Source organism: Triticum aestivum, chromosome 4B (assembly GCF_018294505.1).
Source record: "Triticum aestivum cultivar Chinese Spring chromosome 4B, IWGSC CS RefSeq v2.1, whole genome shotgun sequence".
Taxonomy (NCBI): Eukaryota; Viridiplantae; Streptophyta; class Magnoliopsida; order Poales; family Poaceae; genus Triticum; species Triticum aestivum.
Window position 1 is genome coordinate 628,119,518 of NC_057804.1, and position 11,169 is coordinate 628,130,686.

Sequence of the window (11,169 nt, forward strand, 5' to 3'; positions counted from 1 at the left end):
CCATGGGATAGCACCTCCACCAGACTTTTAGGCCCAAAACTTGCCATTATCGGGCAAATCTGTAGAATTAATCCTTTTTCAAAAGTTCAACCAAAACAATCCTCCTTTGGGATTTTGGCAATATCTTCCGTTTTACATCCATGAGATGGCAGAAGGGATTGTGCATGTATTTAGGCTAGATGGAGTACTACTACCTAGTCATAATCATAGCCCTAGACTTGCTGTTATTACTACATAGGTGAAGATAAGGATGCAGACATAGGTTGCGTCTGAGCTGGAGCCAAAGAACATATAGACCGTGCAAATGATCTCCTCACCTCAGGAAAACCTATCTTTTCTACTTTGTGTGTGGGAGAGAGGTGGAATTGGGTCCGTTGTTTTATTCTACACGCTTTTAGTGTTTGCTTCTGCAAGCAGTAGCAGGGGAGAGAAAGGGCGAGTAAGACCAAGCCAAACCAATGCGACCGGGTTCCCACTGTACTTTACTACTGGGTTGCTTGTGGATGTTCGTCAGTCATGACTTGGTTAGTTGCTCCTTGACTTGGTTGAGTACGAGTAGTAATGTAGTAGTAGCATCCTTGTCTGTGTCTCCTCGATGCCTATAAACTCTTATGGTGTAGTCCAACTCCCCACTTCAAGCTAACAACCTAGCACAATGACGAATACATTTGGTCACATCTTCCTTAAAGCCGCTGAGATCTTTTGCAGGTTCATTGGCACAATTTTTGGCATGTTTGTCTTAGTGTTAGCTCTCACCATTTTTGCCTCCATTTCCACTCATTAATCTCCTTGCGGGCCTCCTGCTAGTCCCACCTCCTATCATACCACTTTCTATGAAATGAGTTGCATAGACTCATCACAACTACCATGTGCTATGTAATTTTTTCTATGGTCATCGCCATGTTGTTGATGATTTATGTACGAAAGGTTGTAGATGGGGTAGCCAAGGACCACGAGTCGGTCGCCACCTTGTAGGGCGCAACTTACAAGGTTGCGTACGATGCCCTGGAGGTGACCAAGGTGGTTGTCGAGGCAGCCAAGAAGACCATCGACAAGCTCAACGACGTAGATAGCTACAATCTAGCCGTGGGCGTTGTTGGGGGTGGGGGGGGGGGGCGCCGCCCGGCCGCCCAGAGGAGGGATCCCCTCCTCAAACATTGGCTCAAGCATGGAACACGCTAGACGAGCTCGTCCAGAAGTGGAGGCTCACCTTCGATAAGACGGAACGCCTGAAGCACAAGGAAGGTATTCCTCACCTCAACAAACGATGGAGAATTGCTGCTTTTCAGCTTTTGTTTCGGATGTAGGGGCACATTACGCAGGTTCAGTTTGTGCATGATTTGCATTTTACTACTCCCTAGAGATATAGACCAAGCGCATGAGGAGCTTCCTGACAATGTTTCTGTTCGTGCTCGTTGTAGTTGTATCAACAATCATTCACTGTTTCTTACTTTGGGTAACCTCCACTCAAAGATGATTAGTGTCTAGAGTTTGAAACTGTTGGGGAACGCAGTAATTTCGAAAAAATTCCTACGATCACGCAAGATCTATCTATATGATGCATAGCAACGGGGCAAGAGTGTGTTCACGTACCCTCGTAGACCGAAAGCAGAAGCATTATGTAACGCGGTTGATATAGTCAAACGTCTTCGTGATCCAACCGATTAAGTACTGAACGCACGGGACCTCCGCGGTCTGCACACGTTCAGCTCGGTGACGTCCCATGAACTCTAGATCTAGCTGAGGTCGAGGGAGAGTTTCGTCAGCATGATGGCGTGATGACGGTGATGATGATGCTACCGGCGTAGGGCTTTGCCTAAGCACTACAATGGTATGATCGAGGTGTGTAACTGTGGAGGGGGCAACGCACACGGTTATGAGAAACTTGTGTGTCTTTGGGGTGTCCCCTGCCCCCGTATATAAAGGAGGGAGCGGGAGAGGCCGGCCCCCTAGGGGCGCGCCACATGTATGGAGTCCTACTAGGACTTCCAAGTCCTAGTAGAAATCATTTCCCTTTTAGGAGTAGGAGAGAAGCAATGAGAGAGGGAGTAGGAAAGGGCAAGGGGGCGCCGCTCCTTTCCCCTAGTCCAATTCGGACCCATAGGGGGCACCTCCCCTTGGCCTGCCTCCTCTATTCCCCGTATGGCCTAATAAGGCCCATTACTTCTCCCGGTGAATTCCCGTAACTCCCCGGTACTCCGAAAAATACCCGAATCACTCGGAACCTTTCTGATGTCCGAATATAGCCTTCCAATATATCGATCTTTACATCTCGATCATTTTGAGACTCGTCGTCACGTCCTTGATCTCATCCAGGACTCCGAACAAACTTCAGTCATCAAAACACATAACTCATAATACAAATCTTCATCGAACGTTAAGAGTGCAGACCCTACGGGTTCGAGAACTATGTAGACATGATCGAGACACATCTCAAATCAATAACCAATAGCGGAACCTGGATGCTCATATTGTCTCCTACATATTCTACGAAGATCTTTATCGGTCAAACCGCATAACAACATACGTTGTTCCCTTTGTCATCGATATGTTACTTGCCTGAGATTCGATCATCGGTATCATCATACCTAGTTCAATCTCGTTACCGGAAAGTCTCTTTACTCGTTCCGTAATGCTTCATCCCGCAACTAACTCATTAGTCACATTGCTTGCAAGGCTTATAGTGATGAACATTACCGTGAGGGCACAGAGATACCTCTCCGGTACACGGAGTGACAAATCCTAATCTCGATCTATGCCAACCCAAAAAACACCTTCGGAGACACCTGTAGAGCATCTTTATAATCACCCATTTATGTTGTGACGCTTGATAGCACACAAGGTGTTTCTCCGGTATTCGAGAGTTGCATAATCTCATAGTTTGAGGAACGTGTATAAGTCATGAAGAAAGCAGTAGCAATGAAGCTGTAACGATCATAATGCTAAACTAATGGATGGGTCTTGTCCATCACATCATTTTCCTAATGATGTGATCCCGTTTATCAAATGACAACACATGTCTATGGTCAGGAAACATAACCATCTTTGATTAACGAGCTAGTCAAGTAGAGGCATACTAGGGACACTCTGTTTTGTCGATGTATTCACACATGTACTAAGTTTCCGGTTAATACAATTCTAGCATGAATAATAAAAATTTATCATGATATAAGGAAATAAATAATAACTTTATTATTTCCTCTAGGGCATATTTCCTTCAGTCTCCCACTTGCACTAGAGTCAATAATCTAGTTCACATCGCCATGTGATTTAACACCAATAGTTCACATCTTGTATGTGATTAACACCCATAGTTCACATCGCCATGTGACCAACACCCAAAGGGTTTACTAGAATCAATAATTTAGTTCACATTGCTATGTGATTAACACCCAAAGAGTACTAAGGTGTGATCATGTTTTGCTTGTGAGAGAAGTTTAGTCAACGGGTCTGTCACATTCAGAGCCGTATGTATTTTGAAAATATTCTATGTCTACAATGCTCTGCATGGAGCTACTCTAGCTAATTGCTCCCACTTTTAATATGTATCCAGATTGAGACTTATAGTCATCTGGATCGGTGTAAAAGCTTGCATCGACATAACTCTTTACAACGAACTCTTTATCACCTCCATAACCGAGAAATATTTCCTTAGTCCTCACTAAGGATAATTTTGACCGATGTCCAGTGATCTACTCTTAGATCACTGTTGAACCCCCTTGCCAAACTCATGGCGAGGTGCATAATAGGCCAGGTACACAGCACATCATACTTTACAGAACCTATGACTATGGCATAGGGATTGACTTTCATTCTCTTTCTATCTTCTGCCATGGTCGGGATTGAGTCTTACTCAACTTTACACCTTGTAATACAGGCCATAACTTCTTCTTTGACTGATCCATTTTGAACTCTTTCAAAAAACTTGTCAAGGTATGTATTCATTGAAAAATCGTATCAAGCGTCTTGATCTATCTCTACAGATCTTGATGCCCAATATATAAGCAACTTCACCGAGGTCTTTCTTTGAAAAAATCCTTTGACATTCAACTTTATGCTTTCCAGAAAATTCTACATAATTTCTGATCAACAACATGTCATTCACATATACTTATCAGAAAGGCTATAGTGCTCCCATTCACTTTCTTGTAAATACAGGCTTCACCGCAAGTCTGTATAAAACTATATGCTTTGATCAACTCATCAAAGCTTATATTCCAACTCCAAGATGCTTGCACCCGTCCGTAGATGGATCGCTGGAGCTTGCACACCTTGTTAGTACCTTTAGGATTGACAAAACCTTATGGTTGCATCATATACAACTCTTCTTTAAGAAATATCCATTTAAGGAATTCACTTTCGATATCCATTTGCCAAATTTCATAAAATATGGCAACTGCTAACATGATTCGGACGGATTTAAGCATCGCTATAGTTGAGAAAATCTCATTGTAGTCAACACCTTGAACTTGTCAAAAATCTTTTTGCGACAAGTCGAGCTTTGTAGATAGTAACACTACTATCGCTGTCTGTCTTCCTCTTGAAGATCTATTTATTTAATATGGCTTGCCGATCATCGGGCAAGTCCACCAAAGTCCACACTTTGTTCTCATACATGGATCCCATCTCAGATTTCATGGCCTCAAGCCATTTCGCGGAATCTGGGCTCATCATCGCTTCCTCATAGTTCGTAGGTTCATCATGGTCTAGTAACATGACTTCCAGAATAGGATTATCGTACCACTTTGGTGCGGACCATTGATGACCCACAAGTATACGGGATCTATTGTAGTCCTTTCGATAAGTAAGATTGTCGAACCCAACGAGGAGCAAAAGGAAATGACAAGCGGTTTTCAGTAAGGTATTCTCTGCAAGCACTGAAATTGTAGGTAACAGATAGTTTTGTGATAAGATAATTTGTAACAGGTAACAAGCAATGAAAGTAAATAAGGTATAGCAAGGTGGGCCAATCCTTTTTTTAGCAAAGGACAAGCCTGGACAATTTCTTATAATGAGAAAAGCACTCCCGAGGACACATGGGAATTATCGTCAAGCTAGTTTCATCACGCTCATATGATTCGCGTTCGTTACTTTGATAATTTGATATGTGGGTGGACCGGTGCTTGGGTACCGCCCTTTCTTGGACAAGCATCCCACTTATGATTAACCCCTATTGCAAGCATCCTCAACTACAAAAGAAGTATTAAGGTAAACCTAGCCATAGCATGAAACTAGTGGATCCAAATCAGCCCCTTACGAAGCAACGCATAAACTAGGGTTTAAGCTTCTGTCACTCTAGCAACTCATCATCTACTTATTAGTTCCCAATGCCTTCCTCTAGGCCCAAATAATGGTGAAGTGTCATGTAGTCGACATTCACATAACACCACTAGAGGAGAGACAACATACATCTTATCAAAATATCAAACGAATACCAAATTCACATGACTACTAATAGCAAGACTTCACCCATGTCCTCAGGAACAAATTTAACTACTCACAAAGCATATTCATGTTCATGATCGAGGGAGTATTAATATGCATTAAGGATCTGAACATATGTTCTTCCACCAAGTATACCAATTAGCATCAACTACAAGGAGTAATCAACACTACTAGCAACCCACAGGTACCAATTTGTGCTTTTGGATACAAGATTGGATACAATAGATGAACTAGGGTTTGAGAGGAGATGGTTCTGGTGAAGATGTTGATGGAGATTGACCCCCTCCCGATGAGAGGATCGTTGGTGATGATTTCCCCCTCCCGGAGGGAAGTTTCCCCGGCAGAACAGCTCCGCTGGAGCCCTAGATTGGTTCCGCCAAGGTTCCCCCTTGTGGTGGCGGAGTTTCGTCTTGTGAGCTTGCTTATGATTTTTTCCAGGGTAAAAGACCTCATATAGCAGAAGATGGGCACCGGAGGGCCACTAGGGGGCCCAGGAGATAGGGGGCACCCAGTAGGGGGGGGGGGGGGCGCCCCCACCCTCCTGGCCAGGGTGTGGGCCCCCTCCGGTACTTTCTTTGCCCAATAATTCTTATTAAATCCAAAAATGACTTTCTTGGAGTTGCAGGTCTTTTGGAGCTGTGCAGAATAGGTTTCCAATATTTGCTCCTTTTCCAGCCAGAATCCCAGCTGCCGGCATTCTCCCTCTTCATGATAAACCTTGTAAAATAAGAGAGAATAGCCATAAGTATTGTGACATAAAGTGTAATAACAACCCATAATGCAATAAATATTGATATAAAAGCATGATGCAAAATGGACGTATCAACCGTACTCTGGAAGACCTATGAGGTTCTGTAGTAACTTGATCTGAAGTTTCATGATCATCATCATTAGCTTCGTCACTAATTGGTGTAGGAATCACTGGAACTGATTTCTGTGATGAACTACTTTCCAATTCGAGAGAAGGTACAATTACCTCATCAAGCTCTACTTTCCTCCCACTCACTTCTTTCGAGAGAAACTCCTTCTCTAGAAAGGATCCATTCTTAGCAACGAATATCTTGCCTTCGGATCTGTGATAGAAGGTGTACCCAACAGTTTCCTTTGGGTATCCTATGAAGATGCACTTCTCTGATTTGGGTTCAAGCTTATCAGGTTGAAGCTTTTTCACATAAGCATCGCAGCCCCAAACTTTAAGAAATGACAACTTTGGTTTCTTGACAAACCACAGTTCATAAGGCGTTGTCTCAACGGATTTTGATGGTGCCCTGTTTAACGCGAATGTAGCTGTCTCTAATGCATGACCCCAAAACAATAGTGGTAAATCGGTAAGAGACATCATAGATCGCACCATATCCAATAAAGTGCGGTTACGATGTTCGGACACACCATTACGCTGTGGTGTTCCAGGTGGCGTGAACTGTGAAACTATTCCACATTGTTTTAAATGAAGGCCAAACTCGTAACTCAAATATTCTCCTCCTCGATCAGATCGTAGAAACTTTATTTTCTTATTACGATGATTCTCCACTTCACTATGAAATTCTTTGAACTTTTCAAATGTTTCAGACTTGTGTTTCATTAGTACATATACCCATATCTGCTCAAATCATCTATGAAGGTCTGAAAATAACATGACCCGCCACGAGCATCAACACTCATTGGACCGCATACATCGGTATGTATTATTTACAATAAGTCACTAGCTGGTTCCATTGTTCCGGTGAACGGAGTTTTAGTCATCTTGCCCATAAGGCACGGTTCGCAAGAATCAAATGATTCATAATCAAGTGATTCCAAAAGTCCATCAGCATGGAGTTTCTTCCTGCGCTCTACACCGATATGACCTAAATGGCAGTGCCACAAATAAGTTGCACTATCATTATCAAATTTGCATCTTTTGGCATCAATACTATGAATATGTGTATTACCACGATCAAGATTCAATAAACCATCAACATTGGGTGTATGACCATAAAAGGTTTCATTCATGTAAACAGAATAATAATTATTCTCTGTCTTAAATGAATAACTGTATTGCAATTAACATGATCTAATCATATTCATGCTCAAAGCAAACACTGAATAACATTTATTTAAGTTCAACACTAATCCCGAAAGTATAGGGAGTGCTCGATGATGATCATATCAATCTTGGAACCACTTCCAACACACATCGTCACTTCATCCTCAACTAGTCTCTATTTATTCTGCAACTCATGTTTCGAGTTACTAATCTTAGCAACCGAACAAGTATCAAATACCCAGGGGTTACTACGAGCACTAGTAAGGTACACATCAGTAACATGTATATCAAATTTACCTTTGTTCACTTTGCCATCCTTCTTATCCACCAAATTTTTTGGGGCAGTTCCACTTCCACTGACTATTTCCTTTGCAGTAGAAGCACTCAGTTTCAAGCTTAGGTCCAGCTTTGGGCTTCTTCACGGGAGTGACAACTTGCTTGCCATTCTTCTTGAAGTTCACTTTCTTTCCCTTTGCCCTTTTCGTGAAACTAGTGGTCTTGTTTAATCATCAACACTTGATGCTTTTTCTTGATTTCTACCTTCGTCGATTTCAGCATCACGAAGAGCTCGGGAATCATTTTCGTCATCCCTTGCATACTATAGTTCACCACGAAGTTCCAGTAACTTGGTGATGGTGACTAGAGAACTCTGTCAATCACTATCTTATCTGGACGATTAACTCCCACTTGATTCAAGTGATTGTAGTACCCAGAAATTCTGAGCACTTGCTCACAAGTTGAGCAATTCTCCTCCATCTTTTAGGCAAAGTACTTGTCATAGGTCTCATACCTCTTGACACGGGCATGAGTCTGAAATACCAATTTCAGCTCTTGGAACATCTCGTATGCTCCGTGACGTTTCAAAAACGTTTTGAAGTCCCAGTTCTAAGCCGTAAAGCATGGTGCACTATACTATCAAGTAGTCATCATATTTAGCTAGCCAAACGCTCATAACGTCTGCATCTGCTAATGCAATAGGTTTGTCACCTAGCGGTGCATCAAGGACATAATTCTTAGTGCGGCAATGAGGATACACCTCAGATCACGGACCCAGTCCGCATCATTGCTACTATCATCTTTCAACTTAGTTTTCTCTAGGAACATATAAAAAACATACGGAAACTATAACACGAGCTATTGATCTACAACATAATTTGCAAAATACCATCCGGACTAAGTTCATGATAAATTAAAGTTCAATTAATAATATTACTTAAGAACTCCCACTGCGATAGACATCCCTCTAGTCATCTAAATGATCACGTGATCCAAATCAACTAAACCATGTCCGACCATCACGTGAGATGGAGTAGTTTTCAATGGTGAACATCACTATGTTGATCATATCTACTATATGATTCACGCTCGACCAACTGGGATCCCTACTACGGTTGCGGGGCGCGGGGTTGAGAGGAGAGCAGGATCAGTAGCCAAACAAAGCACACGGGTCGTTTACCCAGGTTCGGGCCGCGACATGCGTAATACCCTAGTCCTGCTTTAGGTGTCTATTTTAGTGTTCTTGTTGTTCTTGAGATAGCTACAATGAGTCACTTGCTCAGGGGTCCGAATCCCTCCCCAGTATGCCTTGGGCCTCCTTTTATAGCAAAGGGGATCGCCACAGTAGCACACAGGAGGTGGCATCGGGATACTGTGGCTAAGCTTATCGCTGGCCATTACGGGACAAGGTGCATTAAATGCACACCCCCGTCCCGTCCGTCGCCGCTCCACCCTGTTTCGACACGCGTCTGGGCCAGCGGGGTGCGTAGTGCCATGTAAGCTGGCAGGCAGCTGAGGTGGCACGGTGGAGAAGTCTTCACGAAGATTTGTATGCCACCACGTAGGCATCGCTGAGTTGACCTAGAAGCCTCCTGTTGACACGCAGGCGCCTGCCTGGCTGGTGGGCTGGCAGCTACATGGGGAGTGGTGGCGGGATCGTGGCAGGCGTGGGACTGGCTGTGGACTCACAGACATCCTCGGCAAGGGTCTTGCCGCGGCGTCGTGGTCGTCCCTGGCAAGGATGTCGCCGAAGGTCTTGTGGGTTTCCTTGGCAAGGATCTTGCCAAGGATCATCCTCTTCTATCCTTTGTCTTCACAAAGATCTTCATGCCACCATAGAAGCGCCTCCCGAGCCCTGGTCCCAATGAGGATGACGGTTCTTGGAAACCTTGGGCTCGAGGGTGGCGCGTTCTGTTGGTGCGGAATTGGGCAAGTTGCCCCGGCAAGGCTCCTGACGGGGCCACAGAGGCTGCCCCGACAAGGCTCTTGCCGGGGAGAACCACCTTGCCCTCTTGGTCTTCTGGTCTTGGTGTTGCTTTGACTGTTCTGCGGCTTCGACTCTTCCCTCTGCCCTGCTTAGTGTGGTCGTGGCCGCGCGGCTCCGATTTCCCATGCACTTAGTAAGGGGTACAGAGTAGTGCCCCTACTTTAGTACACCGACAGGAGCCCTCGGGCCTGGGCCACACATAAGCGCAACGCGTTGTTGGGCTAGGCGCAAAACGGTGCGCGGGCAGGTGAGGCGGAATTTACCGCGGTAACTCTTTGTCTGTTGCGCCTTCCCATGAGGTGTGTTGAACGTGCGATGTGGGGGTCGTGCGTGACGTGGGGATCACGCGCGGGGATGATTGAAGCATGCATGCATCACCCTGCAGTGAATAGTGAAACCGCAGGGCCGCCGTTCCACGTCTCCCATTGCACCCGCCCCCTGCGCCACGTATCCTGCATGCACAACGCGGGGTGGGTGACTGGCGTATGGAATATGGGAAGGCGTGCGTGCGTGGGTTGATGCCCACGCGCCTTCAATTGGGTGAGGAGGGCGGTCGACGGCCTTGCCTGCTGTCACTTTAATGGGCTGGATTGGCGAAGGGAGGCGACCGGATCCTGACCCTAGCCCTTTATAAGGAGGGGAGGGGGAGGAGCGGCTCTCCTTAGTATTTTGCCATCTGCCTCTTCTCCTTTCGCTTCTTTTCCTCTTCTGCCATGACGAGAGGATGCGCCGGTGCCTCGACGGTGGCACCAAGGGTCGCCGCCCGTCAATGCGCCCCCCCTTCCCAAGATCTCGCGGCGGCGGAGCCATCCACAAGGGGAAGGGGAAGGGGGCGAGGCCGAGGCTGCCGTGGCGCTCGGGGGAGAGGAGGACGGGGCCGTGCATCGGCCTCGCCTCCACCTGCAGTCCCTCCCCCGATGGAAGGCCACATCGGGGATCAGCCTCGTGAATTCTTCATCAGGCTGCACCGACCAGCACGTCGTTGTCTTCGTCTCCCCACGCCATTCGCTCGGGAGGTGGAGCTTGACCCGCCGCAGACGCTGAGATTGCACATGAGGGGCTGCGGGAACAGCGACACACGAGTCAATGTTGACTTCCCAGCCCCTCATGTCCTGTATCTCCGCCGCGGGTGGAAGACCTTCACTTGCATCCATAGCCTGACGGTGCGGCTCGTTCTCTACTTCAAACTGATGGAGAACGGCCTGCTCTCCATCAAGGTCTTTGGAGACTTCGGGACTCGCCTAAAGTGTTGCGTGCAGAGCTCCTCCAATGACGAAGATTCTTCCTCAAGCGGGAGTGACGAGGAGGACAACGACAGGGATGATGAGAGCGTCAGGCGGGAAGATGACAGGTCCGACTAGGCGCTGGACTCGTCGTCGTTGGGCGGTGCCGGCAGTAGCATCATCTGCACCTGGGTCTTCTTCCGGCAGAGCAT